This window comes from Triticum urartu, chromosome 5 (genome assembly GCF_003073215.2).
Source record: "Triticum urartu cultivar G1812 chromosome 5, Tu2.1, whole genome shotgun sequence".
In the NCBI taxonomy this organism is placed as follows: domain Eukaryota; kingdom Viridiplantae; phylum Streptophyta; class Magnoliopsida; order Poales; family Poaceae; genus Triticum; species Triticum urartu.
Genome location: NC_053026.1, coordinates 35,196,505 through 35,206,246, shown reverse-complemented (window position 1 = coordinate 35,206,246; position 9,742 = coordinate 35,196,505). Strand labels below are relative to the sequence as shown.

Below are 9,742 nucleotides of genomic sequence, written 5' to 3'. Positions count from 1 at the left end.
ACTGGAAACGCAAAGAAGTCGACGACAGCCGCAGTGTCAGAAGATTTGATGGAGCTTCTAATGAAGTGGTGCATGGACTTCATACACACCCAGATGAGGCAAATCCCTGATCAAGTTGCTGAGGTATCACACCCAAACTTTATAGTTTACAATATGTTTGCTGTTTTAAACCATGCTACCATTACTAAGTTTATATTTCTATTGCAGAGGTTGTTGGAGAAGTTGAACAAAGCAGGTGTCATGTACAAGCCGGCTGCTGCCGTGCCATCCGTGGAGAATGATCCGGACGAAGTGGATTCGTTCGAGAATGGTCCATATGAAAAGAAGGAATTCGTGTACAAGGAAAACATGGACAGTGATGGACAGCCGATCATTGACATGACGCAGCCTGATATAGTGCTTCCCGACCATAAAACCGTTCCTGAGGTACTATGTATTTATCTTTCTGTCTATAATTTTCTCGTTTAATTTTGTTATGTCCAAAAATGTTCACACGATTTAGTTTGCCAAACAGAAAACCCCACCGAAGATGAATGGACACAAGGAAGCTTCACCTGTTAAGCGTAATGATGTATGTGGGGGTACACCAGAAAACCCTTGGGTGGTTGGTACTTCTACTCTAGCACCTTCATCGGACATAGACATTTGTCCATCTTCTGTCAGCAAGTTCATCGCTAAGGCGAATGGAAAAAAAGGTGTAACAATCGATAAGGATGAGGAGGTTATGTCTGGGACTGTTCCCAAGAAATTTGAATCCCCCTACGCACTTGACAAGGCCGGCAGGCGTACCAGCCGTGGTCAGAGAACCTCTGGTACTAGTACTATTACTAGAGGTATCGTAACTAACATTCTTAATTTTTTTATTTACTACCAATGCATATGATCACCATTGTTGACGTTCATATTATTTCATGCAGCTTTATTTTCGAATAATAATGTGCCGGAGGTTGTGGCAGATAAGTTGACGCCGGAAATAATTGATGCAGCTATTTCATTTGTCGAGCTAGCTGCTAGCACTGAGAAGAACAAGAACAAAAAATTTACTACAGTGAAGGGCGTGGCATAACTCTGACTTCCGAAAGGGTTCTACCGGTACTAGCTCATAGATGGTTGTCGGACGATGTAAGTACTACTTGCATGTCCTGTTTTTAAAATGCTCAATAATCTATGTCTCAACTTTCAACATGTAATGCGCTGATATTCTATGCAGGTTATTGATGCTTATATGGGACATTTGGAGCTGCGTGTTGGTCATGATCGTTACCTCTGTCCAGCGTGGAGGTCCAAATTCCTTGTAGATCGTGCTATCGCACATGACGATCCATTGCCATCGAGCTGCAACATGGATAGTGCTCTGACCAAAGCTGGAGCAGTTAATAGAATCACGAAAGAGTATACTGTGCATGATAAGGTACGTAATGTTTGTGATTCATCACTACATGATAGTTCATCAAGTATTTCTTTTGATCCGTAATGGTTTTTTGCACTGTAGACGTATATCGCGTTGAATATCGACAATAGCCACTGGATGACCATGGTCATGCACATGATCAAGAAAGAATCCCAAGCTCTCGATTCGCTCTATCCTCTGGACCTGACCGAAAGGACTGTTAAAGCACTGGTAATGTAACCAACATTTGTACCATTGCTCTTACATATTGTTTATGATTGTTCTTTAACACTATCCTCTTTATAGCGAATGGCTATAGCAAACAATATGCGTCTGGCAAATCTTATTACACCAGGGAAATATCCGGACATAAGTAAGTGGCCTATCAAGGAGTATGACATACCCCAGCAAGAGGATGGGTGAGTTAATAGGACATCATGCACAATCAAACAACAACACACATGTTTGTATTGCCCACCGCTAATGTTTGCATATGTACCAGGAACTCTTGTGGCCTTTTTGTCACAGAATGTCTAGAACATTGGGACGGGGACCGAATCACCCACCAATTTACACAGGTATGCTATTATTCTCGTTTGTAGACTAGCTACTATGGTGGTGTAGCAACTTCGGTTCATGTAACCTTCATGTCATTTTTTGCAGGCTACCGTTGACGCAAGGAGAAGACGTTTCGTCGTAGAGTTGATTATGTCACCTTCAAACTCGATGGAGTGTGTGAAGAACAAAATTCGCAAAATCGCAAGGAAAAGGCGCCTGAAGAATTCATGCGGCATGCAAGATTGAAGTTTTAGTGGTTTGGATTTAGTCCAGTCGAAGGTTTCGACGGCATGATTATCTTAGGGGTTCTATAATTTTTATGTAATAAACAGGGCACATGCATGTGTATGTGTCAGTCAGACAATTCGCTTGTACAAGACAATTCGGTCATAAAATTCGCTCGGAGAAGACAATTTGGTCGTACCAATAAAGTTTTGGCTTCACTTATCAATTGTTCTTGCTTAATATTTTTCTCATTCTCCAATTTTTTATAACTGTATTTTTCACGGCTTCACTTATCAAGTGTTCTTGCTTAATATTTTTCCTCCTTATCCAATTTTTTTATAATAGTCTATTTTTCTCTTCAACTGCTCTCGTAAGTTTCATATTAAAATTTTCACAATCTTAACTTTTTTTTAAACTCTACCATGCTTAGCATTCTGCCTTAGCTATCTGCATGTTATCATCTTGCATAATCTCCTAGTAATTTCCCCTCATCACATTATTATGAAAAGTAGTCATGGTAGATAAGTAAATATATCGAGCCAAAATGTAATATTACACTCATCAAAATTAGTCATGTCAGCTCGTTGGCTCTATCGCGTGTTATTAGGCATCATGTTTTTCTAGTTTGTTTTACAAACCCATCGTTTTTTTATTATATGTATAATTAACTTTTTCTATACTCAGCATAATGTCAGGCACGACCCATCTAACCACGTGAGGGGCCCCACAGGTGGGCTATCTTCCCGGCAGCGCTACACCAGCCCATTTTGCTAGGTTCACATCGATCTTTCCCCTTTTATCGTTTCCCTTTCCAAATCCCTAGCCCTCCCTCTCTATTTGCGCCTCCAAATCTCGACGGCGAAAGCATGACAGCGAGCTGGGCGTCGGGCGGCGGCTGCGGCGAGAAGAGCGGTGGCGACCGCAAGTTAGGTCGAACCCTGGGCCCTGCAAGCAGGTGGGCCGGATTCAGTGGCACAGGAGGCATCGGCGGTGGATCTAGTGGAACAGGGGACGGGGGTTTCGTGGGCGGCGGCGAGCCGGGAGAACCCATGGCTAGGGTTTCTTCAGTCCTACACTTTGGTGGCAAAAAGGTAAGTTCTTTACCGTTGTTCTTTACATCCCAGCATTATCGCCCATAATTCATCACCTATGGCCATGACAAACTCCATCTATGTTGTCATCAGGAAACTCCTAGTGGCCGTGTCTGCATAGATGCAGACAATTTTGGCAGCGCACTCGGGGGATGCGTGTTTGAGGTTAGTCTACTGAGCATGATCTTCAAACTAGTACTGCTATTGCGGTCAAGCTGCAAAAATGTTCGGTGTTTAACGCTTGCAGCGACAAGTTCAGTTATAAAATGACTTGAATTGCTCATGATTTATTTAGGATGATATCACTTTTGAGTATGTTGAATGGGTTGATGGGGAGTGGGATAGCAAAGCAAAGTCAGTCATTAAGTATCTTGCCATGAAGAACAAGAAACTGGAGACTAAGATTACAGAATATGAAGCTGAAATTAAAAGGAATGAGAAAGAAAAGAGGGCAATGGTTAAGATGCACAAGGCGATATTGCTCTATAGGGATAGGATTTGGAGGTCTTCTGTATCTTGGCCTGCTTGCCATTATGATTGCTGTCATAGTTAGCAAGTAGATTGTTCATAAAGTTATTGACATCATTGTAATTGACATGATGAAATGATGCTAAATTATTTGCTATTCAGTTTACGGGCAATGTGTAACAGAGATTGCAGCATAAATAACATGGGGCCATCATGATTGGTAGACAGTGCACTTTTGGCATGTTCTATATTTGGCAGACAATGCACTTTTGGCATGTCCTTTATTTAACAGACAATGCACTTTTGGCATGTTCTATATTTGGTATGTGATGCACATGGGCACATCACCTAGCAACACTACTGATTTATGTAGCAGACTAGTTCATTGTCTTGTTGCAACATAGGAGCAACATCTAGCAGCTTCCATGCAACACTGAAGCAAAGCAACAATACATATTCAATATTCAGAAATTTAACTGAACTTGGCACTTAGGGTGAGCAGTAGATATTCAGTTCTTCAGCCACAAAGAACCCGATCAAACCGTACCGATTGCATAACTTATATGCTTACATATAAAAGCATACCTAACCAACATCAAAACCAAAATAATGTTAACTTATATGCTGAAACATATAACAACATACCTAACTTAAGATAATCAGCAGCTTCCTCCTCCTTCAGCAACTGTGCCCATCTTCACTTCTTCAGAAATTTGAGGCGGCGTGAGCGGCGCACCACACACGGAGAAGCCTTCTTCTTGACCACCGTTCTGTTGGACAGCTGCGCCACCTGATCCTGAGCCACCTCCTCTTCTTCCACCTTCACTATGTCAGGGAGGAGGGGAAGGAGCTCGACGTCGATGGGCATTGTCTTGCCACCCTCGACGGCGACCGGCGCTACCATCTGCACAACGTCCTCCTCGCCCTCCTCATGGTCCAACGGCAGCACTGGCTTCGACACATGGCGGACCTGGTAGTCCGGGCTGACGGGCGCAGGGACAGCGAGCTCGACGTCGACGTGGTCTGCCCTCGATGCGACGCGTGCTAAATCTGGCCGCAACGTCATGGTGGCGGAGCGGTACATCCACCACCTTGTGCGCTGAACAGTGGAGTCGCTCAGCGTGGCCTCTCGCATTGCCCACACGAGCAGGACAGCCGGTGGGACGCCGCAGTCGTAGGGGAAGGCACGCTTCCTCTCGGCGTCGGTGAGGACTTTGACGAGGTCACGTGCGTGGTTGACCAACACCTCCGTGCTGGGGAACCAACCGCACACCTCCGTCAACTGCGCGCGCCACCCCTCGTCATCGTCGGCGAGGTCCATCATCGCTCTCTGCCAGCCGAGGCTTCTCTCCATGGAGGTGGCTGCAGCGGTCGCCGGCGAGGGTATTCTCGGTCTAACACTACTAGGAAAAGGGCTATAGATGGAATTGACACTAATGGCGCACCAGACATGTGGTGCGCCATTACTATATAGTAATGGCGCACCATGTGTTGGTACGCCATTAGTGTCCAAATACTAATGGCGCACCACATCCGCGGGTGCGCCATTAGTAATTTTTTTTAATTTTTTCAAAACTACTAATGGCGCACCGTGGGAGTGGTGCGCCACTACTAGTTGAACTAGTAATGGCGCACCACATCCACGGTGCGCCATTAGTAAATTTTTTTTTTAAATTTTTTAAATTTTTGTCAAAACTACTAATGGCGCACCGTGGGAGTGGTACACAATTACTAGTTGTACTAGTAATGGCGCACCATGCCACGGTGCGCCATTAGTAACTTGGCCACCACTTCCACCGAATGCACCCCCCAGTGGATCACCTTTTCAGTTTAAAAAAAATAAAATAAAATGATGAAAATGTCAAAAAATAAAAGAAAATAAGTTTCCCATGTGATATGTGGTCTAGTTGTTGGGAAAATTTGCAAATATGAATTTCGACTTCATTTGCAAAATCTCCCGAGAATTTGTAAAAATGGGCATAACTTTTGCATACTAACTCGGATGAAGAAGTTTTTATATGAAAAATCATCTACTCGAAAAATCATCTCTGTGCTGGGAACCAGCCGCACACCTCCGTCAACTGCGCGCGCCACCCCTCGTCATCGTCGGCGAGGTCCATCATCGCTCTCTGCCAGCCGAGGCTTCTCTCCATGGAGGCGGCTGCAGCGGTCGCCAGCGAGGGTATTCTTGATCTACTGTAGGTGGGGATAAGAGGGGAGTTCGAACCGGCGCCCGTGGGAGGTGGGTGAGTGTGTGGTGGGGAGGAGAGTGGTACAGTTACTTATTTAATGGCATTTAGGACGTGGGCAGGGGAAATGTACAATAATATTCTTTCTACCTCCCGCCCCGGTCATTACACAGCCCCGGTCATTACACAGTAAAGAATTTTTTTGATTTTTGTTTACAGGGAAACATCTTACTTTATCTAAACAAAGACTGGGATCTCGTCTGCTAATACACTAAGGATACAATCACGGGGCCAAAGCCTCCAAACCAAAGAAACACAAGCGCCTACAGCTACCTTAGCCGAAGTATGAGCCGGCCGATTAACACAGTAAATAATTGAAGCAAGTGTTCTACTCTTGTTCCTTCTCCACTTTTCTGCACCTGATAGAAGACAAGTTAAGTTAATGAATGATACAAACTTTAATAATCCACAATGCATACAAACACTTACTTCTGATTTTGTTTGCATTTCTTGCTACGTCTAGTGTGTCCTACCAATTTGCAAGCGCCGCACCGGGTTTTCAACTCATTAAAAGAGAGTGGTCTACCATTTTTCGAGACAGGGCGGCTCTCATCTGCCTTTGTTGCACCTTGCTTGACACTTTCATAGGATCTTTAACCTCAATCATGTTGCCTTCACCATCGTCCACATATTCAACTGCACACTTACTGATGTCATTTGTTTGCTTCAACAAATTTTCCTGTAGCAGATCATACTCATGACTCTTAGCTATCACAACCTTCAAACTCTCCTGTAACTGATCCCACAAAGCAGGGTGTTTGCATGCTGCATGCATAGCTTCAGACGCGAACACACTTACGTGGCTATATTTCATTCTTTCCCCGGCCCCAGTCCAACCAAATCCCAACAGATCGCTTGTGCACCTCGCGGGCAGTCCCAACCTTGCTTCTTTCGTGAACCGAATAAGAACTAAACACTTTGGTATTTCAGATATGTTCAAGTGCTTTAGTACATGGAATATGTGCTTCCAAGGTAGACCCTTTAGAATCATTCTTCTGCAGCTGCACCTTATAGTTTCTGCGGAATTTACTGGTGTATACTCCACCCAAAAAACGGCGCTTCCGGTTATTCTTCTAGGCCACGATGTACTGCTGTGATCCGTCTCCCAGCTTAATTTCTACAATCTCCATGCCGTCAATTTTTCTAAGATCATCTTGCAACATATAGAAGTTTGCTGGAGTGAAGACGTGAGAAGCAGCTATCTCAAGTTCCCTCGAGCTAGTAACTGGCACCGGTAAACTCTGTGAGGCCGTGCAGTCATCTCGCGCCTCGTTTTCACGGATACGCACAACGACGTTCTCACAGTGCAAAATCATATCCACCAGGGTCATTTCACCGTCTAGGTGGAGGTGAAGGCATGAGTTCAGGCTTTCACTCCGCTGGTTGCTTTTCATGCCAAGCCAAAACCCCTCAGTTAGATATGCCGCGGCCCACAGTCTCCTCTTCTTATACATCCACCTCAGCCATGTTACAGTTTTTTCTGACTGCCATCTTTTGGAAAATGCGTGCCATCTCTCCTCAAACGTTGTCGTGGATGTGCTGTAGTACAGAAGAGTTCGGAACTCCTTCAAGGACCTGTGACTGAGGTGAATCTTCATATTTTTCTCTATGTGCCACGTACATATATGGTGCCACACGTCTGGCAAGACTTCGCGAAGTGCCTTGATCATCGCAGCGTCGGCGTCTGTGATAACACTCTTAGGCATCTTTTGACACATGGACCTCAAAAAAGTCTGCAGAAGCCACACGTATGTCTCCTCGGTCTCGTCCGAAACTATGGCACAACCAAAAACAGTGGTCTTCCGGTGATTGTTAAGACCAACAAAAGGTATGAATGGCATACCATAGCGGTTCATCTTGTACGTGCTATCAAATACAAGCACGTCGGCGAAGTCCTCATAGTCATGACGAGACTGGGAGTCGCACCAGAACATCCTATTCAAATGTCCTTCCTTATCTAGCCTGTACTCGAAAAAAGCTAGGATCCCTCTGTTTCCTACTGGCCATGATGCCTATGGCTGTGGCAGCATCACCTTTTGAAAGCAGCTTCCTCTTCTCCTTGGCGCAAAGGTTGTATATTTCATGCCTGGTAAAACCAACACCGCCGTACCATACATGTTTGCTGATGAAGCAATCCATCATGTCGTGAATTCTAATCCCTGCAGCTCCCATGGACATTATCTCATGCTTCTGGTACTCTTTGATTTTTCTGTGGGACCAAAGAAAAGGTACCTCGTCCGGTCCTGCCAACATATGGCTATGCTTGTCCTCAAAACTTTCAACATACCAAACCCCACGCTTTTGGTCAAGCTTGACGGTCAGGTGCGCTTCGCAAAAGCAGCGTGTCTCGGCTCTGAGCCTACGGCTGTGTCCTTCCTTGGTTAGCAACTTGCTGTCACGTTTCCCTTGTCTTGAACAAACAAACTGCCTATAACGCATATGAGGTGACTCTATTTTGCTATACCTGACCTTATTCTTTCTAATGCTGAAACCATTATCTCTAGCATAGCTGTTGTAGAAATCATACGCAACATCGTGAGACGTAAAGGTCATTTCCATTATCTGCATGAACATATCCCTCTTATCATCTGCACTGGCAGTATCTTGGACATTCTTTGCCCCATCATCTTGTGTCACCTACACAATCAAACCACAGCCATGAAAATAGATTTCTAAGGTTTAAAATTACTTACTTCCATAGAACATTGATTACACACATACCTCACTCATGATGACTGACGACTCGGACTCCCCAGAACCAGGTGCATCTAATGATTCGTCGTTAAGGCCTGTCTCTGCGTCGGATTCACCGTAATAGTCGTACGCATTATGACATTTGGAAATGAACTGAAAAATACAGCACAAATACATAATTACTTATCATATAATATTCCAGAAGAAATTCAATTTGCATGCCAACAAATTTTTTCACTTACGTACCTGACTAATGTAATCTTCATTCGAGAGCTCCGAGTTGTTTTCCTGATCATCATCAAGCTCATCGATCTATAAATTTTCAACACAAAGATTTAATGTTGTCGGATGCCACCAAAAAATTACAACATGACAATGCCACTCACATTAAGATCGTCCCATTCGTTCCCATTCTCTGACCGATCTTCACGATCTGAATTTTCATCATCTGACCAATCTTCTATCCAGTCTTTCATCAGTTCTCCAAACTCCATGTCTACCATGATATCAGTTAACTCCTCGTCCGCCATTTCCTACAACCAATATTATGTATCATCACATGTGCAAACATTATCAATGATGAAATATAAAACACATAGCACACGATCACGGATGTTATGTAAACAACCGCAACCGAGGCCGTTCAGATCTGCCCAACTTAGTAAGGAAGATGGCCACGACACCTGTCATGATCACTCTCAATCGCGAGGAACTGCACGATCTCAAAACCTAGCTTGATCTGTGATTACCTCTACTGCCGGATACCTAGGTTAGCCGCCACATCAAATAACGATACCGGTGGTGCGCACAGCCGACGGCAACCGACGCTACGTGAACCCAGATCACGAGGAGCAGCACTACCGGAACAAGATCCACGATCGCATGCGCCGCCGGGTAGCTAGGTTACCCGCCCCGCTAGGTTAACCACTACCACTAGCGGCGGCAGTTCGTTCGATGTTGCCGCGAGTGAGACTAGAGCGGGGACGCGGGATGCGGTACCTGTGCGCGCTCGTTGGAGATTCACGACGTTGTCGCGCCCGCTGTCCGACGAGATCGCCGGCGACGAG

The 9,742-nt window shown here is 44.8% G+C and overlaps 1 long non-coding RNA gene across 1 annotated transcript; it reads right to left on the bottom strand.

The window, feature by feature from the left end:
- Positions 1 to 8,847: 8,847 nt before the first annotated feature.
- LOC125555537 lies at positions 8,848 to 9,343 on the bottom strand. The gene is made up of 2 exons (XR_007304754.1): positions 9,062 to 9,343; positions 8,848 to 8,987 (listed from the first exon to the last, which is right to left on the bottom strand). It is a non-coding gene; the product is annotated as an uncharacterized LOC125555537 (long non-coding RNA).
- Between the last annotated feature and the right edge of the window lie 399 nt (positions 9,344 to 9,742).